Source organism: Petaurus breviceps, unplaced genomic scaffold, assembly GCF_028583685.1.
Source record: "Petaurus breviceps papuanus isolate PSGF00001 unplaced genomic scaffold, PetGlider_PUasm1.0 90750, whole genome shotgun sequence".
Lineage (NCBI taxonomy): Eukaryota > Metazoa > Chordata > Mammalia > Diprotodontia > Petauridae > Petaurus > Petaurus breviceps.
This window is the reverse complement of record NW_027187335.1, coordinates 2111302-2118095: the sequence shown is the minus strand read 5'-3', so window position 1 is coordinate 2118095 and position 6794 is coordinate 2111302. Positions and strand designations below refer to the sequence as shown.

Below are 6794 nucleotides of genomic sequence, written 5' to 3'. Positions count from 1 at the left end.
TAGAAAAAAAAAAACAACTATGTACTTTTCATATATAGTATATCTACTTATATGTGTATAATGTGCTGGTGTGGTAACTGGGGTTGTTCAATCATTCCCTAATTACTCCTCATTTTACTATTGACTGGATGAGTTTCCCCATATAAATATTCTCTCTCTGCTCTGGGAAGTTGTAACAAACATCTATAATTCTTTCTATTTTTATCTCTGAATTCCCAGCCAGAGACAATACTGTGGCAAAAGACCTCAGTGTTAAAGTTGTCTCTTTTCCTCTGTCTCTGGGAATCCACCACCCCATTACCTCCTTGTAACTACAATCACACTAGGTATACCCAGACCAACAAATGCCTGGGGCTAACATGACTTGTAAAGACATAGTGAATATAAAAACAAAGAAAAGCAAACAGATATTTCTCTGTTCCCAAGGAAAAGGTATTCAGGTTTCTATGAGGGAAATCAAGGGGAGGAAGAATACAGAACCTTGTAGTTGGAGGTTGGGGGAGTTCAGCAAAACAGTATTTATTTGACAGCTATCATGTCCAACTGGCCCACGAAGCATCATTCCGGGAGTCCTGGTTCTTGTTTGTTGTGGCAGTTGCCTACACCCATGCTCTTCCAGTTCCATGTGGCAAATTTCTCACATCTCACATCTGTCCCTTATCCAGCTCTGTGCATTCTATGAACATGATCAGATGCTATATTATTCCTCGCTGAGTCTGACTTATGCCTGGACTTATTTGAATTGATTGACTCTTGAACTATTGAACTATTCCACTATTTTTTTTAATAAGTAAATTAAAATTTTTTCAATGAACAAAACTCTATTTTCTCTCTCCCAACCATTTCCCCATGAAAAGAAAAAATCAAAACCTTTGTAACAAATATGCATAGTTAAGAAAAAAAAATCCTCAACTGGCCATGTCCAAAAAACGCCTTTCTGCACCCCGTCTATCACCTCTCTGTCAGTTGGTAGGAAACATTCTCCATCACTGATCCTCTGAAATTATGGTGATCAGAATTGTTGTCTTTTCAAATTGTTTATCTTTATAAAGTTATTATTGTACAAATTGTTCTCTTGGTTCTGCCCACTGGATTAATGATTCACTGTATTAGTAGTTAGTGCTAGCTAATATATGTTTGAGAGTCATAAAGCTGCATTTCATCCCGTCTTCGTTCCAATGCCTTCTCTCTGTTAATTGTTTCCTTTTGATCACGTATATAGTTTACTTTACACATATTTGCTTGCATGTTGTCCCCCGTTAGACTGTAAGTTCCTTGAGGGCAGGCACTGTCTTGTGCTTCTTCTTGTATCCCTAACACTTACCATAGTGCCTGGTACTTAGTAGGTGCTTAAAAAATGTTTGTTAATAGGCGCGGCCAGGTGGCTCAGCGAGTAAGAGCACCGGCTCCAGTGTCGGGATGACCTGGATCAAATCCGGGCTCAGATACTCAGCACCACACCCAGAAATAATAACTGGCCGTGTAGCCTTGAGCAAGTTACTTAACCCCGATTGCTTAAAATAAATAAATAAAAATAAAAAATAAAAAAATGTTTATTAAATTGAATATTTAACAAAATTTTATAATTTATAATCATCTAAATAATTAGATCATAATTTATCTAAATTAGTGAAATTCTATCATCATGGAAGGCAGCATAGAAAGAATGTTAGAGAGGGTAGTGAAAAGAGTATCAGATTAGGGATAGAGGTTAGAATCTGAGCTCTGATATTAGCAACATGGTTGAGTGGAGGAAACACTGAACTTATATTTGGAGCACCTCACTTTATATCCTGGCTCTACCCTTAGTAGCTGGGTCACCCTGGGCAAGTCAGTTCATGTCTATGGGCCTATAGTTTACAATAATTTATTAAGCACCTACTATCTGGCAGGCACTATGCCAAGTACTGGGTATACAAAAAGAGCCACTAGACAATCCCTGCCTTCAAGGAGCTTACAGTCCAATGAGGGAGACAAAGTGCAAATATATACAAAGCAAGATATATACAAGATAAATAGGAAATAACTAAAAGAAGGAAAGCATTGGTATTAAGTGAGGTTAGGGAAGCCTTCTTGTAGAAGATGAGATTTTAGGTTAGGCTTAAAGGAAGCCAGAGAAGTCAATAGTCAGAGCTTGGGAGTGAGAGAATTCCAAGCATGAGAAAATACCCAGAGCTGAGAGATAGGGTGTCTTTTTTTTTTTCTTTTTTGGAGGTGGGAAGGCAGGGCAATTGGGGTTAAGTGACTTGCCCAAGGTCCCATGGTTAGTTTTGTGTTAAGGTCTGAGGTCACATTTGAACTCAGGTCCTCCTGACTCCAGGGCAAGGTGCTCTATTCACTGTGCCACCTGGCCACCCCTAGGGTGTCTTTTTAATGGAACAGTCAGGAGGCCATTGTCTCTGGATTGAAAAGGAGATGTTAGGGAGTAAGATGTAAGAAGATTGGAAAGATGTCTTTATCTAGAAGAACAATAACAACAACAACAACTAACATCTATATAGGGCTTACTCTGTGCCAGGCATTGTCCTGAGCACTTTACAATTATTAATTTATTTAATTCTCAGAAGAACCCTGGGAGTTAAGTGCCATTATTATCCTAATTTTACAGAAGAAGAAACTGAGGCAAACAAAGGTTAGGTAACTTTCCTGGGACCACACAGCTAGATAAGTGTCTGAGGCTAGATTTGAACTCAAGTCTTCCTAAGGCTCTAGTCCCAGAGTTCCAGCTGTTGGGCTACCTAGCTGCTAGCAAGAAACTAAGGAGGCTGGATTAGATCATCTCTATGGTCCCTTATAGCTTTAGATCTATGATTCAGTGACTTGTTAGCTCTGTGATCATGAAGAAGTCTTTTTATTTCTGTTTCAATATTTGTTTCTTTTCCAATCCCTCATCTGTAAAATTGGAATGAAAACTTTCATTGAATTTATCTTCTTTAGGGTAGGTAGTATCCTTATTTTTATCTTTGTGACCTGGAACTTGGCCAACTGGTTAGCATACAATAGGTGTTTAATAAATTCTTGTTAGGATGAAAATAACTGACAAGTCCTAAAGCCTACAGGAATTCAATTTCTGTTACTATAGTAATGGGATTAGTGAAGAAAGAGAAGATCTAGAGGCCTTCAAGGGAAGAATGGTGCCCCCTGTTTTTGTATGGTCCAAAGGCTAAGAATACATTCATAAGCTCAAGGACTATACAAAAACATGCAGTGGGCCAGATTTGGCCCTTGGGTCAGAGCTTGCCTACCGCTTCTAGACAACTAAGACTCTAAAAAAGGGTGCTGAAACATGACGATTATGGAAGTGTTTTGCATGACTACACATGTATAACCTATATAGAATTGCTTGCCTTCTCAAAGAGGGTGGGTGGGGAGGGAGAAAGGGAGAGAATTTGGAACTCAAAATTTTAAAAATGAATGTTAAAAATTGCTTTTACATGCAACTGGGAAATAAGATATATAGGCAATGGATTATAGAAATCTATCTTGCCCTACAGGAAAATAGAAGGAAAGGAGATAAGAGAAGGGGAGGGGTGGTGATAGAAGAGAAGGCAGATTAAGGGAAGGAGTAATCAGAATGTGTGCTGTTTTGGGGTAGGGGAAGGGGAGAAATGGAGAGAAAATCTGGAGCTCAAAATCTTATGTAAGTGAATGTTGAAAACTAAAAATAATAAAAAGATTACAACTTCTTTTTTAAAAAAAAAAGGGGTGGTGGTAGTGCTGAAGGAAGGAGTTTACTCGCCAAGAAGTTCATTATATCAATGAAATCATAGGTCTGGACCTTATCCCTGAGTGTCAAAACCAGCATGAGAGAAACTTGAGTCCTACCTAAAGCAAGGAGAAGAAATGACTGCTGGGATATGTATCAGAATTTAACAGTTTATATTACTTGACCAATAAATTTGAGCTCAAGGTTTGGCAACAACTAAGGTAAAGAAACAAACGTTACTTAGATTTTAAATTTCTGACAACCAGAAAGCAAATTTATCAGCAGATGGAAAATTTTCATACAAATATATCAATAGATATATGGCACACTAAGAGCTATCATCATTAAAGCCAAGACAAACCTCAGACTTTGAGATGTTGATAGGGATGACTACAGGTGCATTTTGATGGACAATACTATGAGAAAAAGGAAGGTGTATGAGGAATTCCTGATTAAGGTCTTCATCTTGGAATCATGGAATAAGTGGGAATTACTGATAGTGGCTCACATGTTAGAGCCTGTCCAGTTGTGGTTCAGAGGCAGCCAAGAGATGACTTTTCCATCATAACAGAGGGTGCAGCCTCTGTTCTTCAGTTCAGGTATGATACTGAGGAGTATGTAGAGATTGGAAGGTTTAGAACATCAGATTACTTTGGAGAGACAGCACTTGATTGGCCTTGGGCTGCCATTTTGTTGGCCCAATGAAGTATGGGAAGCTTAATCATCTTTGCTTCCTGCAAGTCCTTAGCCCCTACTTAGAAATCCTGAAGAGAAATATCCAAAGACACAACAATTTCATTTCCTGTACTGTTTATGGGAGCCCTTCCTTCTCCCTAACTCCTTCCAATATTTCCCTCCTTTTATGTTGTTAACCTTATGCCTTAACAGGGTTTCATAGCTTTACCAAGTTGTGAGGTTTTTGTGACTTCTTATGTTTCTGTCTGATGCACTAGAGAGAACTGCTCATTTTGAGGTCAGGGAAGACAATTTGAATGAGTCTGACTTTTTGACACCTTGGATGGATTCTAAGATCTGGGACTCATACCTGGGAATAAAATGCTCACCTTTGCATTGTCTGTTTTTTTAAAATGCAAACTCAAATAATAGCTTTACATTTATGTAGATTTACTTTATTCTATTTGATCTTTAAAACAATCCCATGAGGTAGGAAATGCAAATATTATTGTCCCATTTTGCAGGTGAAAAAACTGAGGATCGGGGCGGCCAGGTGGCTCAGCGAGTAAGAGCACTGGCTCCAGTGTTGGGACGACTTGGAGATCGAATCCCGGGCTCAGACACTCAGCACCACACCCAGAAATAACTGGCCGTGTAACCTTGAGCAAGTTACTTAACCCTGATTGCTTAAAAAAAAAAACAACTGAGAATCAGTAAGAGTAAATACCTCATCCAAGACCACACACCTAGGAAATGGCAGTCTTGATTTAAACCCAGTCTTTTAAATGGCTGGTCCATCATTCTTCCCACTGTACCAGGCTGACAAAGAAAGAACAGCTTTATCTTTTAGCTGAATTGATCAAGAGCAGGTATGTCTCCTGTGTGAAAATGAGAGAAGATACTCACAGATTTTTCATACAAGAGGCAATGAGAAAAGGAATGGCATTCCAGAACCCTGGATCATTCCTTTTGTCATTTAAGCTGGTGATCTGAAGTCTAACTCCAGTTTACAAATCAAGGCTTAAAGGGATGAGCATTTTTGTCTCATGGACAATATTGCAGAGGCAATTGTGCCAGAGTCCAGTGGTCCTTCCCAGCATTAAGAGGGGGAAAAATAATAAGGAATGCTTTTGTTTTTCTCTTTTTCATCCTACCAAGATATCATCCTTGATCACTTTTATGGAGAGTATCCTTGAATCTGGTTATAATGCTTTTATTTAGATAGCATTACATTCTGTAGCTGAGACTGCTTTGTCTGGCTCTCAAGAAACTTACAGTTTAATTGATAAGACAGATGTTACAAATTAAAGAACAATACATGAGATTTACCCTTTTCCCTTGGCATCACCCATTCCATCTCAGTTCTGCTAAACTTAGGTCCCAAAGATTCAGCTCCCTAATAGAAATCACCAGACCAGTTGGAAACTACATCTGGAATCCTTAGCAAAGAATCTAGCCCCATTCTTCTGAAGACACCTAAGACTTGTGATTATGGGAACCAAAATTCAACCAGGAATCCAGGCTCCCAAAGTAGTCACCTCTTATTAAAAATGAGTAATTAGCATCAGTGGAGGAGTTTCCACAACAGAAGCTCCACTATGATGAAATCCTCAGTCTATTTCTCCTCCTTCCCCCAAAAAAAACTTTACTTTAGAGAAAGAAAAGTATTTCCTTTTTTCCTTTGACCTTTTTCTAAGCCTTCATCTTTACTACAATACATTTTAAAACACAATAAAACTATTGATTATGTGTTTTTAAAAGTATTATCAAGTATTTTGTATATTTAATTTTTTTTCATTTAACAAGCATTGCTTTTTTTTAAAACAAACTTATTATTTATTTATTTATTAACATTCTTTTTTTATTTTAAGTTTTGGGTTCCTTTCCTCTCTCCTGTCCCTCCTACACCCATGGAGAGGGCATGAAAAGTGGTAGCAATTATTCATATGAAATCATCCAAAACATATTTCCATGTTAACCATGTTACAAGAAAAGTAAAGTGAAAAAAACATTAATTAACCATTTATTTTCTCTTCTTCCTCATCTCCTCACATTTAGAAGAAAAAAGAAAAGCAAAACCCTTGTAACGATACATATAGTCAAACAAATTCCTAGCTTGTCCCTGTCTGAAAGCATTGATCTCATTCTGCATCTTGAGTCTATCACCTCTGTGTCAGCAGGATGGTAACATGCTTTATCATCAGTCCTATGGATGTGATCTGGGACAGCTAGGTGTTGAAGTGGATAGATAGAGCACTGGGCTTGGAATTAGGAAGATTCATTTTCCCCAGTTCAAATCTGGCATCAGACACTTAACTAGCTGTGCAACCCTAGGCAAGTCACTTTAACCCTGTTGTCTTCAGTTTCCTCATCTGTAAAATGAGTGAGATAAAGAAATGGCAAACCACTTCAC

General features: G+C 38.2%; 1 pseudogene; it reads left to right on the top strand.

Moving 5' to 3' along the window:
* The first annotated feature begins 918 nt into the window (after positions 1–918).
* On the top strand, positions 919–4578 carry LOC138145812 (cAMP-dependent protein kinase type I-beta regulatory subunit pseudogene; annotated as a pseudogene).
* The last annotated feature ends 2216 nt before the right edge of the window (positions 4579–6794 follow it).